Consider the following 24507-nt stretch of genomic DNA (forward strand, 5'->3'; position numbering starts at 1 on the left):
TATTAAAAGGCATATGTATCTTAATGACTTAGTCGCAAATGACTCCAGCGCACGGGGGATCAAGACTGGCATACATAATGCCAGTCTTGATGAATTCCCCTTATTGTGTATTGAATAGATCCAGGTCTATGGCCAAACCCTGAGCAGCTGGACAAGTCTAATTTGCCACTTACATATGTGGTCACGTTGCCAGTCAGTCCTGTATTTGTGCTGGTAGAAACCTGGCGGAATCATTATGTGGCGGCACGCCGTTTATATTTATCTCTACATATATTTACCCGACCTCTATGCCCACGTCGACAACAATGGCGTCCTTCCCTTTAAATGCGTTTGTGTGTGTTTCTCTGTGAGGTTACATCACACATAATAAGCAGCTTTTAATTTGTGTATTTTCTCGATCCTATTAGCTGTGTCTATTTGAGACATCCATTAAAGTCAACAGACTTAATTTTATGGAAGGTTTCCTACCAAACATATTAGATTTTGCCTTCAAATGAGCACTGTAGACGGGTTAATGGATGTTTTAAATAGATAATGTTATTAATGGGAAAATTGCAGGAATTAAAGCTAGACTAGATATGTTTCAGCGAGAAGGATTTATTTTAATTCTGTCACTTTGTTTCTTCCATTGAATTAACACAATTACGACAGTCCCATTTATTTATTTTTCCACTTGTTCTTAAATGTTCCTCCGTCCTCTTCTTCTGTGGGGATTTCTCAATTTTACAAGATTTTTATCGGAATCTATAAAGTATTGCACAATTTTTGATATTCGTCTATAGATATCGATCTACAGTAGTATCCGCCTAAGTGTCTGATGGGTAGTGGTCTGACCTTGAGCTTGATGGTCCTCAGTAACAATGGAGGGGTTGGATTGGTGGAGATAGTCAAGCGCTGGCACTCTACTACCTCCTTAAGTCACAGTAGTTGGGTAATCTGGAAGTGAGGACCTATGCACACAAGGATTCAAGGTGGTACATCTGGAGTTCTCACCCCGAATGCAATCTGAAGACTTGGATTCCATATATAATAGTGACTTGTCTCCTTGCAATTTTATTATCCCATACAGAATGGAACAATAAGAAGGAGACCCCCAGCATCTTAGATCACTATTAGAGATGAGCGAACACTAAAATGCTCGGGGTTCGAAATCCGATTCGAACAGCCGCACACTGTTCAACTGTTCGAACGGGTTTCAAACCCCATTATAGTCTATGGGGGGAAATGCTCGTTTCAGGGGTAGGCAACATTCGATCAAATTCTACTTACCAAGTCCATGAGTGAGGGTTGGGCTGGATTCTTCTCCCTGCGCAGCGTCCCCGCGTTCTCTTCCGGCCTTGAATTCACTCTGCTAGGCATCGGGCCTGGGCAGAGCCGACTGCGCATGCCCGCACTACAAGCGGACATGCGCAATCGGCTCTGCCCAGGCCCGATGCCTAAGCAGAGTAAATTCAGAGCCGGAAGAGGACGTGAGAATGCTGCGCAGGGAGAAGACTTCTAAAGGTAAGAAAGGAACCAGCGTTGATTGGCAATGTATAGCATTCTGCCAATCAACGCTGGTTCTTCATCGAATCTTAACTTCGAACAGCTAGTAGTACTCGATCGAGTACGAGTATTTCGAATACCGTAGTATTGCTCGATCGAGTACTACTCACTCATCTCTAATTACTATCATGCAAGGAGTTCTGGTCTTGGACTGGCTTCAGACCAGAAAATTTAATTTTCCAACTCAGTTTCCCATGTGAGCACAGGACCTGATTGTTCAATATCCCTGTAGCGCCACCACAGGGGAAATTAAGTATAACACATTTCTCATACAACTCAATGGGCTGTCTGTGTAGTATAGGAAAAGACAGATCCATCAGAGCGAGAGATGCTCTTTGTAACCCTGATCCACTCTGAACAAGAAATGACTATCTAGAACCAAGCACTCCCCTCTAGAAGCCCAAGTATAAAGGTATACAAATACAAGTTGTCTAAACTTAGCGGATCCTTGAAGTCAACAAAAGAACAGTTCCCTCTTAGAAAAGACATACAAAATACACAGCACCTATAGGTGTTATGAGTCCTATGAAGGTCAAGTTGGTTGCATCATGACAGGCCTCAATAAAAGGCCTCAGTGGTGATCCTGGGAGCATGACGTTACAGGAGTGTGCCAGACGTCACCAGGGTGGTGGACAGAGAGTGCCAGGGGCCGCAAGGAGGCACAAAAGAGGTAACTGAAGGTGAGTATATGTTTTTCTTATTTTTTACACCTCCCCTAGGCCTCCACCTATTATACTATGGGGTCTAAAGAGACCCCAGAGAATAATTATGTCAATTTCACATTGATATAACTTCAGCTGTGTTCGTCTTAGAGAGATAGAAATTAAATAGATACGAGCCTAGAAGCCCTGACAGTGTTCTACACTATGTTTTATGGATAGGTTCCTAGGAGCCCTAGGAGTGTTCTACACTATGTTTTATAGATAGGTTCCTAGGAGCCCTGGCAGTGTTCTACACTATGTTTTATAGATAGGTTCCTAGGAGCCCTGGCAGTGTTCTACACTATGTTTTATAGATAGATTCCTAGGAGCCCTGACAGTGTTCTACACTATGTTTTATAGATAGGTTCCTAGGAGCCCTGACAGTGTTCCACATTATGTTTTATAGATAGGTTCCTAGGAGCCCTGGCAGTGTTCTACACTATGTTTTATAGATAGATTCCTAGGAGCCCTGACAGTGTTCTACACTATGTTTTATAGATAGGTTCCTAGGAGCCCTGACAGTGTTCTACACTATGTTTTATAGATAGGTTCCTAGGAGCCCTGACAGTGTTCTACACTATGTTTTATAGATAGGTTCCTAGGAGCCCTGACAGTGTTCTACACTATGTTTTATAGATAGGTCCTTGGAGCCCTGACAGTGTTCTACACTATGTTTTATAGATAGGTTCCTAGGAGCCCTGACAGTGTTCTACACTATGTTTTATAGATAGGTTCCTAGGAGCCCTGACAGTGTTCTACACTATGCTTTATAGATGGGTTCCTAGGAGCCCTGACAGTGTTATACACTATGTTTTATAGATAGGTTCCTGGGAGCCCTGACAGTGTTATACACTATGTTTTATAGATAGGCTCCTAGGAGCCCTGACAGTGTTCTACACTATGTTTCATAGATAGGTTCCTAGGAGCCCTGACAGTGTCATACACTATGTTTTATAGATAGGTTCCTAGGAGCCCTGACAGTGTTATACACTATGTTTTATAGATAGGTTCCTGGGAGCCCTGACAGTGTTATACACTATGTTTTATAGATAGGCTCCTAGGAGCCCTGACAGTGTTCTACACTATGTTTCATAGATAGGTTCCTAGGAGCCCTGACAGTGTCATACACTATGTTTTATAGATAGGTTCCTAGGAGCCCTGACAGTGTTATACACTATGTTTTATAGATAGGTTCCTGGGAGCCCTGACAGTGTTATACATTATGTTTTATAGATAGGTTCCTAGGAGCCCTGACAGTGTTATACACTATATTTTATGCCCATTTAAAGTGTGGTCTGTACAAAACTTGTCCACCCCAAAACAAATCTTGGTCCCAAACCACTCAAAACTAAATGATTCGTGAAAGCTTCTCTCATCTCTATTCTCTACACTGTACACTGTAATGCCTACAGTAAACACCCACCAAACTCAGAATTTGAGGGTGATGGGGTTGAGCGACTGTATGGCAGCCACTAAATCCCCTGTGCCACAATGATCCTAGTGCTTTGAGTCCCTGTGATAAAAAGGCATTACAAATTACATATATATATATATATATATATATATATATATATATATATATATATATGTTGCCGAATTTGCACTACAAAGAAAACAAGGCGTAATAGGAATAATTTATAGACTACTCTGTAGCAGATGAATGACTATACATAGTAGGTTACTCACGTAACAGAACTGAATGTGGTATAGACGATATCTGGGATTGTTACATATATCTGTCAAATCCCTGATCGTGTGAACTTCAGCTGTAGGCTCCCCTGCAGACATATATGTGGGGCATATCAGTGAATGAGAAATTTATGCGTCTTGTACATCTAGAAAACATACTAGAGTACCGGTGACAAATCACTTGTCTAATGACGAATTCAGCTCTGCTGCATCTTTAATGGAATTTTATGGTGGCAAGTAAGAAATATAGTTGTTAGTTTCGATGTGATTGAAACGAATGACTTTGTAGGGTATATGTCCTGGCACATGTAAGTGTTATGTTACATGCTGTTTAATATAATATAGTAGGATAGGCCGTTCTTACCTATGTAGCCTGCAGGAGAGACGGAACCTAGGCACATTAACACACAAGGTTCACAATGGAAATTACAACTCTCCATTCATTTGTCCTGTACGATTCCCTGATAGACCTCAATTAACACTCCCCCAGAGGCCGCACTGCAGGTTTCCAGCATTTACTAGGAAATTATGATACCATTAGCAATTACAATGCGGCACGTAAAGCCTTAAATTAATATTTTATTTCAATTATTTCACAATATATTAGGAACGCGTTTCCTGCTCATGTTTCATTCTACCAGACATATATTATGTAAGGAAGGAGCCTTGCTGGGAATCTATAAACCGTATCAGTAAGATTAAACTGTACATTCAGGTAGCGCTCACGTACATGGCGGTTTGGGATAATTTTCCAGGTACGTAAACTGCCATGGCACTTTCAGTAAAGTCAACAGGTCTGAAAACATCATATGATAGGCATTGATATGCATATGATATGATAGGCACTGTCATCCTGAGCATTTTGGTGTTTTGTTTATCCAAATCTGTTAAGCTATTCCAAAGATATAAGACCTGTTAGTGATTATGCAAATTAGGGTAAACTATTTACATGAGCGGTAACACTGTGGTTTCTCTTGGGGTGGGGTCTTTGTGTGTTGTATGTCATGTAGTGTTACTAGCACTTGGATAGTATTTCCGACTTTGTATCAACACTGACAGGGCTTATATCGTTGGAATAGCTGAATGAAGTTGGATTAACAATGTACCAAAATGCTCAGAAAGACAGCGCTTATCACATGATGTATGTCATTGGGCTTTTCAGACCTGAAGAGCATGTCGGATATTGGGTGCACAGCTGGAGTCCATAGAACTGGAGTTTTTGGGTGGTATTCACACCTTCCATAGTCCATGTAGTACTGGAACATCTGTATTGGAAAGGACTTTCTACAGCAGCACCCTCAATATATATACAGACGAACACTGCAATCTCTTCACTGCTTGCCAAGCACAATGCCGTATATTGTACACTCACCGGCCACTTTATTAGGTACACCTGTCCAACTGCTCGTTAACACTTAATTTCTAATCAGCCAATCACATGGCGGCAACTCAGTGCATTTCGGCATGTAGACATGGTCAAGACAATCTCCTGCAGTTCAAACCGAGCATCAGTATGGGGAAGAAAGGTGATTTGAGTGCCTTTGAACGTGGCATGGTTGTTGGTGCCAGAAGGGCTGGTCTGAGTATTTCAGAAACTGCTGATCTACTGGGATTTTCACGCACAACCATCTCTAGGGTTTACAGAGAATGGTCCGAAAAAGAAAAAACATCCAGTGAGCGGCAGTTCTGTGGGCGGAAATGCGTTGTTGATGCCAGAGGTCAGAGGAGAATGGCCAGACTGGTTCGAGCTGATAGAAAGGCAACAGTGACTCAAATAGCCACCCGTTACAACCAAGGTAGCCAGAAGAGCATCTCTGAATGCACAGTACGTCGAACTTTGAGGCAGATGGGCTACAGCAGCAGAAGACCACACCGGGTGCCACTCCTTTCAGCTAAGAACAGGAAACTGAGGCTACAATTTGCACAAGCTCATCGAAATTGGACAATTGAAGATTGGAAAAACGTTGCCTGGTCTGATGAGTCTCGATTTCTGCTGCGACATTCGGATGGTAGGGTCAGAATTTGGCGTCAACAACATGAAAGCATGGATCCATCCTGCCTTGTATCAACGGTTCAGGCTGGTGGTGGTGGTGTCATGGTGTGGGGAATATTTTCTTGGCACTCTTTGGGCCCCTTGGTACCAATTGAGCATCGTTGCAATGCCAAAGCCTACCTGAGTATTGTTGCTGACCATGTCCATCCCTTTATGACCACAATGTACCCAACATCTGATGGCTACTTTCAGCAGGATAATGCAATGCCATGTCATAAAGCTGGAATCATCTCAGACTGGTTTCTTTAACATGACAATGAGTTCACTGTACTCCAATGGCCTCCACAGTCACCAGATCTCAATCCAATAGAGCATCTTTGGGATGTGGTGGAACGGGAGATTCGCATCATGGATGTGCAGCCGACAAATCTGCGGCAACTGTGTGATGCCATCATGTCAATATGGACCAAAATCTCTGAGGAATGCTTCCAGCACCTTGTTGAATCTATGCCACGAAGAATTGAGGCAGTGCTGAAGGCAAAAGGGGGTCCAACCCGTTACTAGCATGGTGTACCTAATAAAGTGGCCAGTGAGTGTATAGCTAAAGTACTTAGCATTGCCACTTAGTCCCATTCACTTGAAAGGGACTGAGCTTGAAACAGACCATGTGACCAATTAATATGACATCACTGGGCTGCGAAGTGAAGAGGTACTCATGTCCACACTTCGAATAGTTGTCTGACATCCGCTGACCTGATATTGATAATAGGTCATCAATATGTAACGCCGGTAAATACACCCCATTGTGATAAGTCAGATCACGAGAACTGCAGGTGAAGACTCAGATCTTTCGGAATGTCTCAGTACATCGTACAAAGGGTATTCTTAGAAGCTGGGAGACATCTTAGATGAAAGCAGAGGAGACTAGGAGTTGGTGGATCCATGGTACAATGACTCAAAAGGAAGCCACCGAGTGAATTCACTAAACTATTGCTTAGTGTTTTGATCATTTTCATGTAAATCTGGAGGGTAGTCCTAAAGGGGTTGACCGGCCCCATAATAATTTTCCTTACTGAAGACCTATCTTCAATATAGCTCATCAGCATTTGATCTAAGGGGTTTGGACATCCAGAACCCTCACAGATCAGCTGTTTCGGCAGCCACAGGTTCCTGAAGATGCTACTGGATGGGGAGAGTATGCAGCATCTCTCCTATTCAAGTAATAGGAACAGCCCCGCACACCACAGTGGTTCTTGGGATTGACAGTGCTCATCTTACTTGAATAGGACTTGCACCCGCTCCCTGTCCCCGTCCTCTGGAGGCATCTTTGACAGCTCATCCGTGCGGGGTCCAGGTATCAGACCCCCTTAGATCACATATTGGCGACCTACCCTCTGCACACAGTCATCTTGCCTATGATACCCCTGTATAGAAATGATCACTGTCTCAATTTTACAGAGCGGATCTTTTTGTGAGTGTTTTTCTCCTCTACGATAATAAAAAATACAACACAGAAAGAAATGTACAATATGTCTAAGCACAGAAGTAGTTTCCGTCTGTATCAGAGAAGAATAGAAGCATTGTGGTATTATGGGAACGTATCCTTGAACTGTTCATGTCACTCGCTATTCACACTCACGTACACAATGGAAGCAAAAACACCAAATAAACTGTTTTTAGTGCAATTTCTTTTCGCCCTTAGAGCTCCCTTCTTCATATACAACACAACTCCAAATTTGCCCCAGGGTTACCCTGCCGGGTCCTCTAATCCCAGGGGGAGAAACGAGATAAACTAAGGTCCAATGTATATTTTTGCCCCAGGCCTCTTGCAAGAAGGTCCATACGACATCCATTTAGGTGATATCCCATAACCATGTGTCTTAGATCCATGAATATTAATGTTATGGGATTGGTAGCCGACATGTCTCTGGTTGATGGACGAGGTTGAAAAGCAAAACATATGAAGAAGACCAGGGCGTCTAATTGGTTAAATTTATTTTGCATGTCAGGTGCAACATGGCCCCCGTAAAACGTGTCCAGCCTCTCTCAGGCCCAGGGATTCATCAGTACATAACTTCTTACTTAGCCGGGTCCCTGGTGATTCGTGAGCTGCAGCTGTGTATGTCCTGGATGGTGTAAGCAGCTCTTGAGTCGGAAACCCTCGCCGCACCGGTCCCAGTCTCATAAATCCTTGCAGCAGCTGCAGCCCTCCGAATGCTCACCCCTGCCAAATCTGTCAGCCATAGGGCATATAGGAAACAATGTTTTGTATTGTCAGATCTCCCCTACTGTAAGATATATACCTGACGTTTTACTAGGCAGGAATTGGAGGGTGCTGAGTAGAGATGAGCGAACACTAAAATGTTCGAGGTTCGAAATTCGATTATAACAGCCGCTCACTGTTCGAGTGTTCGAATGGGTTTCGAACCCCATTATAGTCTATGGGGAACATAAACTCGTTAAGGGGGAAACCCAAATTCGTGTCTGGAGGGTCACCAAGTCCACTATGACACCCCAGGAAATGATACCAACACCCTGGAATGACACTGGGACAGCAGGGGAAGCATGTCTGGGGGCATAAAAGTCACTTTATTTCATGGAAATCCCTGTCAGTTTGCGATTTTCGCAAGCTAACTTTTCCCCATAGAAATGCATTGGCCAGTGCTGATTGGCCAGAGTACGGAACTCGACCAATCAGCGCTGGCTCTGCTGGAGGAGGCGGAGTCTAAGATCGCTCCACACCAGTCTCCATTCAGGTCCGACCTTAGACTCCGCATCCTCCGGCAGAGCCAGCGCTGATTGGCCGAAGGCTGGCCAATGCATTCCTATGCGAATGCAGAGACTTAGCAGTGCTGAGTCAGTTTTGCTCAACTACACATCTGATGCACACTCAGCACTGCTACATCAGATGTAGCAATCTGATGTAGCAGAGCCGAGGGAGCACTAGAACCCCTGTGCAAACTCAGTTCACGCTAATAGAATGCATTGGCCAGCGCTGATTGGCCAATGCATTCTATTAGCCCGATGAAGTAGAGCTGAATGTGTGTGCTAAGCACACTCATTCAGCACTGCTTCATCACGCCAATACAATGCATTAGCCAGTGCTGATTGGCCAGAGTACGGAACTCGACCAATCAGCGCTGGCTCTGCTGGAGGAGGCGGAGTCTAAGATCGCTCCACACCAGTCTCCATTCAGGTCCGACCTTAGACTCCGCCTCCTCCAGCAGAGCCAGCGCTGATTGGCCGAATTCCGTACTCTGGCCAATCAGCGCTGGCCAATGCATTCTATTAGCCCGATGAAGTAGAGCTGAATGTGTGTGCTAAGCACACACATTCAGCACTGCTTCATCACGCCAATACAATGCATTAGCCAGTGCTGATTGGCCAGAGTACGGAACTCGACCAATCAGCGCTGGCTCTGCTGGAGGAGGCGGAGTCTAAGATCGCTCCACACCAGTCTCCATTCAGGTCCGACCTTAGACTCCGCCTCCTCCAGCAGAGCCAGCGCTGATTGGCCGAATTCCGTACTCTGGCCAATCAGCGCTGGCCAATGCATTCTATTAGCCCGATGAAGTAGAGCTGAATGTGTGTGCTTAGCACACACACATTCAGCACTGCTTCATCACGCCAATACAATGCATTAGCCAGTGCTGATTGGCCAGAGTACGGAATTCGGCCAATCAGCGCTGGCCAATGCATTCTATTAGCCCGATGAAGTAGAGCTGAATGTGTGTGCTAAGCACACACACATTCAGCACTGCTTCATCACGCCAATACAATGCATTAGCCAGTGCTGATTGGCCAGAGTACGGAACTCGACCAATCAGCGCTGGCTCTGCTGGAGGAGGCGGAGTCTAAGATCGCTCCACACCAGTCTCCATTCAGGTCCGACCTTAGACTCCGCCTCCTCCAGCAGAGCCAGCGCTGATTGGCCGAATTCCGTACTCTGGCCAATCAGCGCTGGCCAATGCATTCTATTAGCCCGATGAAGTAGAGCTGAATGTGTGTGCTAAGCACACACATTCAGCACTGCTTCATCACGCCAATACAATGCATTAGCCAGTGCTGATTGGCCAGAGTACGGAATTCGGCCAATCAGCGCTGGCCAATGCATTCTATTAGCCCGATGAAGTAGAGCTGAATGTGTGTGCTAAGCACACACACATTCAGCACTGCTTCATCACGCCAATACAATGCATTAGCCAGTGCTGATTGGCCAGAGTACGGAACTCGACCAATCAGCGCTGGCTCTGCTGGAGGAGGCGGAGTCTAAGATCGCTCCACACCAGTCTCCATTCAGGTCCGACCTTAGACTCCGCCTCCTCCAGCAGAGCCAGCGCTGATTGGCCGAATTCCGTACTCTGGCCAATCAGCACTGGCTAATGCATTGTATTGGCTTGATGAAGCAGTGCTGAATGTGTGTGCTTAGCACACACATTCAGCTCTACTTCATCGGGCTAATAGAATGCATTGGCCAATCAGCGCTGGCCAATGCATTCTATTAGCGTGAACTGAGTTTGCACAGGGGTTCTAGTGCACCCTCGGCTCTGCTACATCAGATTGCTACATCTGATGTAGCAGTGCCGAGTGTGCATCAGATGTGTAGTTGAGCAAAACTGACTCAGCACTGCTAAGTCTCTGCATTCGCATAGGAATGCATTGGCCAGCCTTCGGCCAATCAGCGCTGGCTCTGCCGGAGGATGCGGAGTCTAAGGTCGGACCTGAATGGAGACTGGTGTGGAGCGATCTTAGACTCCGCCTCCTCCAGCAGAGCCAGCGCTGATTGGTCGAGTTCCGTACTCTGGCCAATCAGCGCTGGCCAATGCATTCTATTAGCCCGATGAAGTAGAGCTGAATGTGTGTGCTTAGCACACACATTCAGCTCTACTTCATCAGGCTAATAGAATACATTGGCCAATCAGCGCTGGCCAATGCATTCTATTAGCTTGATGAAGCAGAGTGAGGGTTCAAGTGCACCCTCGGCTCTCCTACATCAGAGCCGAGGGTGCGCTTGAACCCTTGTGCAGCCTCGGCTCTGCTACATCAGAGCCGAGGGTGCGCTTGAACCCTTGTGCACACTCTGCTTCATCAAGCTAATAGAATGCATTGGCCAGCACTGATTGGCCAGAGTACGGAATTCGGCCAATCAGCGCTGGCCAATGCATCCCTATGGGAAAAAGTTTATCTCACAAAAATCACAATTACACACCCGATAGAGCCCCAAAAAGTTATTTTTAATAACATTCCCCCCTAAATAAAGGTTCTCCCTAGCTATCCCTGCCTGTACAGCTATCCCTGTCTCATAGTCACAAAGTTCACATTCTCATATGACCCGGATTTGAAATCCACTATTCGTCTAAAATGGAGGTCACCTGATTTCGGCAGCCAATGACTTTTTCCAATTTTTTTCAATGCCCCCGGTGTCGTAGTTCCTGTCCCACCTCCCCTGCGCTGTTATTGGTGCAAAAAAGGCGCCAGGGAAGGTGGGAGGGGAATCGAATTTTGGCGCACTTTACCACGCGGTGTTTGATTCGATTCGAACATGGCGAACACCCTGATATCCGATCGAACATGTGTTCGATAGAACACTGTTCGCTCATCTCTAGTGCTGAGCAGTTCCCCTTACAAAATCCTGGAAGGATATCTGAAAATGGGTTTTCTATACCAGAAAACTCTGTGAAAACCAGAATGTAGAAAACGCAGGCCAGATTAGCTAAAAAATATGTGACTATTTCTAAAAAATGATGGCCAGGGATGAGGTGAGGTCAGAAAATTTGTATAAATTCTATGTGATGTTTACACCGGCCTAGATGCCAACTTTGGGTGCACAGATGACAGATGACCCGAGATGCATCATATTAGTACAAGGTATTAAGCACCTAACTCCAGCAAGTTTTAGGTTAAAGAGTTATCTAGATTCTAGTATTGAAGGTCCATCCTTAGGATAGGTCATTCATGTTAGATATGTGGGGATCCAACACCCGGTTTGTACAGGAGGGTAAACAATACCAGGAGCAGCGGTAAAGGTGACTTTCAGGGCTCCGGGTACCTGGCCCCAATAGATCTAATATTGATCCTTATACCCTAAAGACAGGCCATGAATACTAGAAACAGGAAAACCACTTTAAAGGGATCCTATCATTAAAACACAATTTTTTTCCTCATTAACATTTTGGTATAGCCTTAAGAAAGGCTACTCTCCTCCTACCTTTTGTTGTCTTCTCTGCTCCGCCGTTTACTTGAAATCCCGGTTTTTGTCGGTATGCAAATGAGTTTTCTCGCAGCACTGGGGGCGAGAGGACTCTCTCAGCGCCACCTCCATCTTCTTCAGCAACGTCCTCTTCACGCTTCTTCTTCCGGCGCAGGCTTCAGACTTCTAGGCCTCGGGCCTAGGGCAAAGCCGACTGCGCATGCCAGCCGGCCACAAGAAAATGACTACTTACTATACTGTGTAAGCGGCCATTTTTCTTGTGGTTGCAGACATGTGAAGTCAGCTTTGCCCTAGGCCTAGAAGTCTGAAGCCTGCAGCAGAAAAAGACGTGTGAATAGGATATTTCTGAAGAAGATGGAGGTGGCGCTGGAGAGAGTTCTCTTGCAGCATTGCAGACGCCCCCAGTGCTGTTTGAGTGCTGGGGGCCGCCTCCAGTGCTGCGAGAGAACTCATTTGCATACCTACAAAAATCAGGATTTCAAGCGAATGGCGGAGCGGAGAAGACAACGAAAGGTAGGAGAAGAATATCCTTTCTTAAGGCTATTCTGACATGTTAATGAGAAAAAAATGTGTTTGAATGGTAGGATTCCTTTAAAATGAGTGTATGTCTATAGTATGACATCACTGTTTGCACAATTTATGTGCTGTAATATCACTGCGTAGGCTTATACATGCATTATGACATTACTGTGGACCATAACCCTACTTTGCCACCTTCAGTTTCAGGTTAAAGGTTCTTCAGGACTATGACATTGATCACCTATAGGATAGGTGATATCAGATAATGGGGGGTCCAATTACCAGAACCCCACTGATCAACTGATTGAAGAGAATGCAGGATCTGAACGAGTACTCCCCCCTCAGGTACAGCGCTGACATTGTACTGTGGCTGTGATTGGTATTGCAGTTCAGTCCCATTCATTAATGAATGTGATGTTACTGGCCTGAGAAGAGAAGTGCCACAAACTCTTCAAACTGTTGGATCAGCGGTGGACTCGGGTGTTGGACTTTACCAATTTAATATTAATGGTCAATCCAATAGGTCATTGTCCTGGAAAATCCCTTTAACGTTGATGGCCCTCCTGACGTACCTCTGACAGAAGCCTAAATAAGTTATGTGAACAGAGCCCGAGATTGCACTAACATTGGATAGCCCAATCCCATTCTGGACATGTTACGATAGACATGCGCCGCTTCCACATCTCGGCAGCAGACGCTCTTCATTTCTATGGAGGCAAATAAGGAGTAAATGAAGACGTACTATATGCGGTAACTGTAAATATGAAGACATAACGCTAGCAGCCGCCCTACCTGGAAAGATAAAAAGTAAAGAGGAAGAAGGATGGGAACAGATGCTGCTCGGGGACGGATCCCACCTGTTTTCTGATACAATGTAATTAAATATAAAAGCTTTCTCTGAGCAGCCAGATTTATGTCTCCTATTGAAAACACCATGAGATCATATGGCAGAAATCCGCATATTGCCCACACTCTTGTGATAGCTGGCGCAGATGTAGCAGAGCTGAAACTGTCTTTTAACTCTTTAGGATTATATTGTTAGTGCAGGACGATCCTATACCGATTGCAGTAGACTTACCTGCAGTCCTATGTAATACTAGAAAGAACGTCTTTATTAGAGCGGGATTTACTCGGAAACCTATAAAGTCACCCAAGGAGACCTAACACATCTCTTGACGTGTTTTGTATTGTAAATATTGCACTTGTATTCTCTATAAAATAACCATTCGGATACATCTTTTCTTACAGGTTTATAATGTTCCTCTGTTATTCCTCCTAGAAATGTATAAGTCATGTGACAGCTGGGTATTTCTATTCCCCTGGCCATGGGAGGAATTGGTGAGACTGCCCTGACCTGACAACACGCCACCGACTGGTAACAATTTATTCAGAGATTTCTAGTAGGAGTAACAGAGGATCGACACAAGACAAAGTTATAAGAAAGATTGCCCATAGTGGTTATATCATACAGAATACAAGTATGTCCGAAGTCAGACATGTCAGGAGAGGTGACGTTATTCAGTGGTCAATTATGCAGCTAAAATATCCCAATTGATAAATTGCTAAATTTTAGGTAAAATTTGCACTTGCCAAATTTAATGTGGTCTTCATAGGAATCCTAGTTTACTCTCTATATATTTGTAGTGTAATGGCTCACATTTTGGCACATACATCAGGGGTAATTTATATGGTTTTAGTGTCAGGCTGGATTCACACCAAGGCTCGCTCTACGTTTGGGGATTTTGTCCCCAAATCCGCTATTATGGGGTCCAAGGGGTACCAATTTTTGAATGAATTTGAATTCTGTTTTCTGGATCTTCAACCAGATCCAAAGAATGGAAACCCAAGTGCAAGTGTGAACCTATCGTCAGACAGAGAAAAGATGTGCCAAATTTACTATAAGGTGGGCATGGTATACAAAATTTGGCAAACATCTCTCCAACTGCTTCCTTTATTATTACAATGAGAGTCTATAAGGTTGCCACATTTCCTGCTTTGCCCATCTATGGGTGCCCAATAGATGAAAAGACGGACCATTTTTTACGCCCAATTTCGTGCACAGCCCTCTATATAAAGCCTTAGGCTCCCAATGAATAATTTAATGTATTATATTAATGTGTGTAGAATAATAGCGCTACATCATAATTTACGAAAAAATAAAATTGCACCAGCTTCCAAAATATCCCGTCATTCACTTCTGAACCTGAGCTCCCCATGGGCGCAGGTCACATGTGCCTAATAAGATGCCAGGACCTTGTGACGGGTTAGGCCAAATCGTAGTCTTAGCCCACAGCAATACAGGCTGTGACAATGTTAGCTCTGCTGCATCTGCTGATGTTTTATGGGCAATATGCTTTTCTATATGTCTATGGTCATTCATTCTAGAAGAAATAATACAGAACAAACAACTTGAAATAGTTTTACACCACTGTGAAAAATGGTCGGACAGTAATAAATGCGCTATTGTGGATTGTATTGGAGCGGCTCTTTCCGTTTTCTGCACTAAATAGCTTATTGATCTATTTAAACATTCATTTTTATTGCTCATATACACCGGTTATCAGAGCATTGAGTCTTTACTGAAGTCCATCTGTCAGCACCAGTAACCAGAGTACAGTATAATATCATATGGGAGAATTGTACAGCACCAACAGAGGAGGGTTCATTTTAGGGATTCTAATTATGGTATGGACGTGTTTACATTAGGAATTGTGATTGGCCTGTCTGAAGAGATGTGTTTTTTGTTTTGCACTTGAAGCTGTAGAAATTGAGAGTTAATCTGATTGTCCAGGGTAGAGCATTCCAGAGAAGTGGTGCAGCTTGGGAGAAGTCTTGTATACGAGCGTGGGAGGTTCTGATAATAGAGGATGTAAGTGTTAGGTCTAGAGATGAGCGAACACTGTTCGGATCAGCCGATCCGAACAGCACGCACCCATAGAAATGAATGGAAGCACCTGTGACGCTGACTTTGTCGGCGGCCGGCTGGCGTCACAGGTGTTTCCATTCATTTCTATGGGTGTGTGCTGTTCGGATCGGCTGATCCGAACAGTGTTCGCTCATCTCTAGTTAGGTCACTAAGTGAGCATAGGTTGGGCGGTAGACAGAGATGAGAGAGGAAATGTAAGGGATTTTCTCACCCAAGAGTAGGGATGTAACTGTAAGGGGTGAAAAAATAGCAGACTCTACCCAGCCCTGGGGGCAGAGGGGCACCCAATGTCCTTATTACAACATAATAAGACACCAGTATTATACATACATAATACATGGTAAATGGGGCCCTGTTACAGATTTTGTATTGGGGCCCAGTTACACCTCTGCTTGATTTTCTAAATGTTACCACCTGGAGTGATCAGCTGATCGGCCTGGGTCCCACTGTGGACACCCTAACACCTAGTTGAATTTGCAGCCAGTTAGCCATTGCATGATGGCCATTAGATGATTTTCTGTGCTTGTATGAAAAGATGTCACAACAATAAAGATCAGCGCTCAGGTCTGTTTTATACACAGGGGTCCATAATGTAGACGCCCTATATGATGTCCATAAGCTCTAATAGGCCACATGAACAGAAGCCGTCTTCATCGGACAACTCCTTTAAATCACTAACCTACTACATTCTTAGCTAACTTTTGCGATGAGAGTGAAAGCGGACATCATGGAGCATCCCTTTTACATCCAGCAGCATTTTAGGTTCCAAACACAAGTTTTTACAAGACAAGACACTGCTGGGATCATTAAAAAAACATCCCGTTCCGGTGCCAGCCCACCGTGCCGATTGTGTAAACCAGTCACTCCTAAGCACCAAACTAATTAATGTAATAAAACTTTTTTATAGTAATCTTAGCTGCGATCTAATGCGTGATTAAAACTGACTTGACCATTGTAACTTGTAGAAGTCGTAATTATTTGCGTTTGTTGCTTACTTACAAGGCATTTTATTAGCTGCGCTTATTAATGGTACTTTCTATAAGCAATGAGTATGCAGAATGGGAAAAGCGCCCATAAACTGCACATAACCTCTTCATAGAAAGGAGCTGGCAGAACAAAAACAGAACCGTCCATAAAAGACAGTGATTTGGACTTTTCTGCTCAGTGTTTGCTTTACCCTTGTAATGGGAACCATGAAGATAACCATCCTGATAAAAGGGAATTGCCACTGGGAGCGGCCATCATAGCTGGCACCTATAGGTCTAGACCAGTGGGTTTTAACCTTGTTTGACGTACTGAACCCACCAGTTTCATATGCACATTCACCGAACCCTTCTTTAGTGATAAATCAAATATGATTTTTTCCAAATTCAAGACATAGGTATATGTTTTTTACTGGTACACAAAATGAACCGTGCATAGGGCCTAGGGTTGGATCGAACCCCGGTTAAGAACCACTGGTCTAGAATAACAGGTACAACCAGGCCCACCACATGGATCATAAAGTACAATCATGTTCCCTAATTGAGAGCACCTACAGCTTCTTCCCTTTGCTCAAATATCCATCATTGCCCTCCAACATCATTGCAAGGACTTTCCGGACGTACTAGACTACTGAGCTACAAGTAACATACAGCATGTGAACATGCCATAGATGGCCAGGGACACAAGATTTAGGACCACAGTAAATCTTAATATGAAAGGGGTTTTCTATTAAAGGGGTTTTCCGGCGAAAAAAAACTTTTTTTAAAATGGGTTAATAAGTGCACCCAAATATCTTTAGCAATGTTTTGAGTGATTTCTGCGTTTCTCAGCCCACCCACCTCATCATACTTACCTGTCTTCCTGTCCGGATCTTCTGTTCATGGGAAATCCTTCTGTCCTCCTCCTCTTCTCAATGGTCGGCCCCTGCGCAATGGAGCCAGAGTGGCTTGTTCCTTCTCCTCTTCACGTCTACCAATGCCTGCGCAATAGAGACGTCTGCAGGCCCTGGCAAACATGAAGGAAGTGATGATTCATCCCCAGAAGATCAGGACATGAAGAAAGTTAAGTATGATGGGGTGGGCAGTATTGGTTATGATGGGATGGGCAGTATTGGTTCCGTTCAGTTTCTGGAAACAGGGAAACGGAATGTCAATGAGAAATCAGAAAATGTGCCTGGGGCGGTCACATGACCACCATGGCGATCTAGGTAAATATATATTTTTGATAAAGTAAGTTAGTTGGAAGTTAGTTAGTATTAAATTATCATCTTATCCCGGACAACCCCTTCAAGGTTAAGCCCCCACATTGCGGAAAAGCAGTACTTTTCCCTGCTGTGGAAACACAGCAAAAAACCCGATGCTCTTTACAGTACAGAGAATGATATTTTAGTTAATCTCATCCACACATTGCGGAAGAAAAGAGCTGCGTACAGGCCAGGGTACATGCCCTAGTCACTTTGTCCCTAGCTATACCAATATTATTCTAACCCTCTTAGGGCCCTGCTGGTCTCAACTTCCTGTTTCCATCTCAGAACACAGGAAATACCTCTTCAGCCAATCACTGACTGAGCTGCATCCCCGCTGAGTGGGCACTTCCTGTATCTCAAGATGGAAACAGGAAGTAGAGTCCAATGGGCGCCCAGTCAGTGTCAGTATAGACATGGCCAGGCATTGATGAGTAACGGTTGGTATATTTTTTACCCTCTCTGAACCAAATGTCGCCATTTTTTTTCCATGATATAATTGTGTAACCCTATGAGCTCGTTCACATGAGGCAAGAGGGAGCGGATTCTGACTCCGAATCCACCTCAGAATCCGCTCCCTCATAATAGAGGTCTATGTAGACCGCTAGCTTTCTTTTTTCCGTGAGCAGTATGTTCCGGCTCACGGAAAAAAGAAGTGAGCTGCCCTTTCTTCAGGCGGATTCCGCGGTTGGTTCAGCCCCGACATCCGTCTTGCAACAGCACCCTGCGGACTAGGCCCATTCATTTGAGCCTACTCTGGAGCGGGAAGCCTCGACTGTCAGAAGCCGCAACAGTCGCGGCAGACGTATTTTGGTCCTATTCTTACGCGGCTTCCCGCATCAGAATCAGGACCAAAATACGCCATTCTGTGCCCCATGTGAACTAGCCCTATTATAGGATGACGTGGAGCGGTTATCTAGTCTTATACAGGGTGTCACTATGATTTGAGCAATGTCATGTCATATATGCAACTGTTTTCCATTTTATGCCATAGTAGGGGTCCAAAATTAGGCACCCCTCTATGACATCAATAGGACAACTCCTTTAAAGCAAGGTGGCATAGTAATAAAGTAGTAATAGCGTAAAGCTTATAGATAAAACTATTTATTGTCATCCTTGCTGTTGTGTTGTAACGGTTGAGCCTATAAAACTACATTGTACATGTTAATGGGAATATTAGGAGGAGAACCCAAGGCACTTTGCTTATTTGAAGTGTCCTCATTTTAGGGGAAGAGCCGGCGAGACCTTGCCGCAGAGCAGATGTCTGCTTTAATAGATGCATAATTGCAGGGCTAAAAGGTATATTCTGTTCAGCCTGACCTTACCCGGGGTCAGCGCAGGATAATAGAGAGATAACAGAGAAAACTTTTTCTAGTTTTATCTTAAGCCGTATCTTATCTGCAGTATATCACATCCACTAAATAGGAACACATCCCCGGCAAACACAAATCCTTGTCCTATCGTTCCTGCCATGTATTTCTGGGAATGGTCAGTGACCACTTTGGTGATTATGACTGTACCCATAGTACTTGCCACCCAGGATATCTCTTCTTTATAATCTGTTTTTATTTTATAATTGTAGATTTTTTTTCTATACATGGTTATGGTCTATTTTGCATGCATGGCTACCATAATACCCAAGCATCCTCTCTGGTCTGTTAACAGCATTTTCTATTTTCTAGATATTCTCTGTGCATGGGGGGTAGATAAACGGTGACCTCATCTATTAGCAGTAGTGGATGCAATGATGGTGTTATCTATAAAGGTGTTATCTTGTATTATAATTATGTCTGTGATGGAAATGAGGCGACTGCTGCAAAGAAAACTCCTGCAAGATTGGCAAGTGTTAGTCTATTATTTGGCTTAGGAACCAGAGTGAATATTGCAGGATTTAGCCATTTTTAAAATGTCCACATTATTAATATACCAATACCAAAAAAATGCAAAAAATTAAATTGGTATACTAATGATCACATCCAATAATATTATATATGATCCAAACCCACAAACACCATAGATGGTATAACAATTAACACAATAAACACAATACTATTTATTCACTATTCACAATTGTCCGCAGATATATGGACTTATATCTATAATTTGTCTGCAGATATATGAACTTACATCTATATATTGTCCGCAGATATATGGACTTACATCTATATATTGTCTGCAGATTACAATGGCGTTTGGGACCTTTTCATTGGGCCTCAGGCTTTAACTCCCATCAAATACAAGACTAAAAGGATGTACTATACATCAATGGGACTAAAGCAGTGTTCACATGAACATCAGACACTAAGGTATATCACAGATTCCATCAAGACACCATAATGCCCTCATAGACTCCATTCTAGGCAATAGTCGGAAGGGTTCATCGCGATCTGTTTGTGTCCATTATATCTTTGACCCATCCCTGTCAGGGTTTCCATTTTTCTGTTCCTATAATAGCAAAGAAAAACGGAAATTCTGACAGAGAGAAAAATGTGCCTGAAATCCAGCAAATCCATTATTATATCGTAGTACTACAGCGTACAACTGAACCTAAAAGGAAGGTTCATACATAAGAAACTGAACGTCACCTACACTACAATGCGTCATCTACACTACAGTACGTCACCTATACAACGGGACGTCATGTACACTACAGTATATCAACTAAACTATAGTAGGTATTATACACTACAGTCTGTATACTATACTACAGTACTTCATTTACACTATAGTACGACATCTACACTACAATTTGTCACCTACACTACAGTATTTCATTTACACGAAAATAAGACATCTACACTATAGTATGTCACCTTTACTACGATATGTCATCTACATTACAGTACGTCATCTACACTACAGTATGTTTCTTATACTACAGTATGTCACCTCTACTATAGTACATCAACTACACTACAATACATCACCTACAGTACAACACATCACCTATAATACAGTACATCAGCTACACTACAATACGTTTCCTATACTACAGTATGTCACTTATACTATAGTATGTCACCTACACTACAGTACATCACCTATACTATAGTATGCCACCTATACTACAGTATGCCACCAACACTATAGTCCATCATCTACACTACAGTACAACTCCTATACTACAGTACGTTACCTCTACTTTAGTACATCACCTATACTACAGTCCATCACCTATACTACAGTACATCACCTACACTACAGTATGCCACCTACACTACAGTATGCCACCTACACTACAGTACATCACCTACACTACAGTATGCCACCTACACTACAGTACATCACCTACACTACAGTATGCCACCTACACTACAGTACATCACCTACACTACAGTATGCCACCTACACTACAGTATGCCACCTACACTACAGTATGCCACCTACACTACAGTACATCACCTACACTACAGTATGCCACCTACACTACAGTACATCACCTATACTACAGTACATCACCTACACTACAGTATGCCACCTACACTACAGTACATCACCTATACTACAGTACATCACCTACACTACAGTATGCCACCTACACTACAGTATGCCACCTACACTACAGTACATCACCTACACTACAGTATGCCACCTACACTACAGTACATCACCTATACTACAGTACATCACCTACACTACAGTATGCCACCTACACTACAGTACATCACCTACACTACAGTATGCCACCTACACTACAGTACATCACCTACACTACAGTATGCCACCTACACTACAGTATGCCACCTACACTACAGTACATCACCTACACTACAGTATGCCACCTACACTACAGTATGCCACCTACACTACAGTATGCCACCTACACTACAGTACATCACCTACACTACAGTATGCCACCTACACTACAGTACATCACCTATACTACAGTACATCACCTACACTACAGTATGCCACCTATACTACAGTACATCACCTACACTACAGTATGCCACCTACACTACAGTACATCACCTATACTACAGTACATCACCTACACTACAGTATGCCACCTACACTACAGTACATCACCTACACTACAGTACATCACCTACACTACAGTATGCCACCTACACTACAGTATGCCACCTATACTACAGTGCACTGCCCATCAGTATATCCACTAGTCTTTCAATACAACTGTACATAATCCCTCTCTGGATTTAGAGCATATCCCTGCCCGTCACATCTCTGATTCATGCCTATCACAGGAAGCAATTGACCTGTCCATATACAGCAGTAGTCGGTAAGAGAACAGGTCTGCGCCAAGGTTTTCCTGGAATAAAAGGTTATAATGTCCTAGGCTATAAGAAATGTATAGTCTGAAGAGAACATTTTCACTCAATCAATCAATAAAAGAGAGCGGTGACAATGGACTGTCCGCCATTAATCTTCAGCGTCATCATTCACACAGGACAGCTGTCTGTCTCTAATTGTATCACTAGCCAAGGGTGGAAATAATGTAATACAGTAGAGGAGCTGCAGTGCGCATTGTTCTGACCAGCGCGAGCGGATACTCGGTCTACGATGATATACTGATATCAGATTTAGAGATGTGTCCCCAATAACATAGCAATTCAATACAAGTCGGCGGCAACGTACAACACAACCCCTGGATGTCTGTATGTAGACACATATAGGATAGATAGCATATCACCTTGTGATAGAATATTGGGAAAATTTGCTCATCTCTTGACGTGTATGTGTACCAAGAGAAGAGTTAGGGAAGGATACATCTGTACTAAGCTAAACATGCCAGAATTTGTTAGAGAAACTTGGTAATCTTAGTGGGAAAGGGGGGTAACTTACCGAACTTGGGGCATGGTTTAAGGTGTGGCAACTGAGCCAAAATACTGGTGCAAAGTAAGCCAATAAAGTAGAGGTTTTAATGTAAAACTGCACGAGTCCTGCAAGGTTTTCCTATAAAGGGAACCTGGCCCATAAATTGGTATCACTAATGGGAACATGTAAAGGGGAAAGAGGAGCCAAAAACAAGGGGATAGATTCCTGGTGTTGGTTTATGGAACTGTTGGTTGGATTAAGACCCTTCAAACCATACAGGAGCCCAATGCAATAAATCCAAACCTTTCTTATTTATTGCCCCAAAGATCATGGTGTGTACAGACTGCGGGGTGAACCAATATGAGATTTCATAACTCCACCATTCTGGGAGTGGTGTTCTGTTCTTGGCTATTATACCATAAATTGCACAAACACTAATAGGGCTTATATCTTTGGAATGGCTGAACGGATTAGGATAAACAAAATAACTAAAAGGTAGCATCAGAGGGAGTGTTCTTTACTGGCCAGTGATGATATTGAGCAGTAAGGAACGCCCTCCCAATACAAGACTATGGACCAGTACTGTTGGGGGACGTGTTCCTCATAGCCCAACTAGACTGTCAGGAACGTCCTTTGGACAATGGGCAGAGATTGGTGTTGAAACTAATGGCACAGATATCTCTTACCCCGGGGCACAGAATGGGAAATCCGACAGTGCGCTGAATTCAGTCAGCTTTCTAGCGAACGGAAAGGTCCTCTTTAACGCAACAGACTGTGAAAGCCACCGCCGTTGTCCCAATACACTGACTATATCCTTCACACCATACAGTTAGCTTCTAATCATGATGACTTGTAATATAATATCGCATTACCGGCCTGTAAAACCTACAATTTCCTATAGAAAGGGCATTATGCGAGACAATATAATTACTGAGGGATTTTTACAGTCTTCGCAAATAGTGGGTTTCTATTCTGGTGCAGAAATGAACGTGAAATTTTATGTTAGCGAACGCGAAGAGAAAATCCAACTCGCAACCGTTCTGCCAACCACAAGGCCCCAATAGCAGATAGGAAGGCGAGCTCTGTACATGGCACCAATGTCCAACGCCTCGGGATACAAAGGCCTTCCTATCCATAAGGTACATACTGTATCATGTCCAGCTCTCCCATAATCCTCTCCTTTCTAAAATCAGCTATTGGCAAGCGGGAACTCTCTGGTTATTCATTAAATTCCCCTAAATTTGAAGATTTTCTTGGTTATAAAGTGGCTGGGTGAGCCAGGCGTAATCTCATTAAAAAGCTGAGCAGGGTGGCTATAATTCAGTTGGCTGTTCCCATTGCATTCTCTGTCATACTGACCTACATGACCTGGACTGTCTTCAGCTATGCGGCTGATATCTTACACAAATTCCAGTAAGCCATTAAAGAAAATCTCACTAGCATATATTATGGTCTGGAAGCTGTAGCCAGCCGTCACTTCCTTGGCACGGAGGCATGCTGGGACGGCATAAGGGTGCTTTAGCTGTATGCTGCGGTTGGTGCTGGAACTGCCAAGTTACAAATGTAATTCATTTCGGAGCCTGCAGTGTAAAGGAGAGTCTGAATAGCAGCAAGAATTACTAAAATTACAAATCGGAAATAGCGCGGCACGCTGAGCGCCAAACAACAGACACAGATGCTATATCTCAATACGCTAAGTGCAGAGATACAGATTATAAATATACTGGGGACGGGCTTTTGTCTTTTTTTAGAAGCAGTGGGGTTGGGTTTGTTATATTACATGGCTCAATGGAGGAAATTTATCCAGCCTCTTGAGCCATTTGTCTTGATTTTCTTTGTTTTTTTAATGCAGGGTTTATATTACGTTACATCTATTTTCATGACTTTTGCACAAGGCTCGCTACTTTGCTGGGACTG

The 24507-nt window shown here is 43.6% G+C and overlaps 1 protein-coding gene and 1 long non-coding RNA gene across 8 annotated transcripts in view; both read right to left on the minus strand.

Annotated features, from left to right (window-relative positions):
• Positions 1-24507, minus strand: part of LRRTM4 (leucine rich repeat transmembrane neuronal 4) — a 540717-nt gene that overhangs the window by 314016 nt on the left and 202194 nt on the right. The gene's annotated exons all lie outside the window — the stretch shown is intronic.
• Positions 20687-22564, minus strand: LOC142204824 (uncharacterized). 6 transcript variants are annotated; one of them, XR_012716156.1, is made up of 4 exons: positions 21670-22564; positions 21176-21441; positions 20967-21004; positions 20687-20700 (listed from the first exon to the last, which is right to left on the minus strand). It is a non-coding gene; the product is annotated as an uncharacterized LOC142204824 (long non-coding RNA). The 6 variants fall into 6 exon arrangements; XR_012716152.1 differs by having other exon boundaries at positions 21176-21479; XR_012716151.1 differs by having other exon boundaries at positions 21651-22564.

This window comes from Leptodactylus fuscus, chromosome 5 (genome assembly GCF_031893055.1).
Source record: "Leptodactylus fuscus isolate aLepFus1 chromosome 5, aLepFus1.hap2, whole genome shotgun sequence".
Lineage (NCBI taxonomy): Eukaryota > Metazoa > Chordata > Amphibia > Anura > Leptodactylidae > Leptodactylus > Leptodactylus fuscus.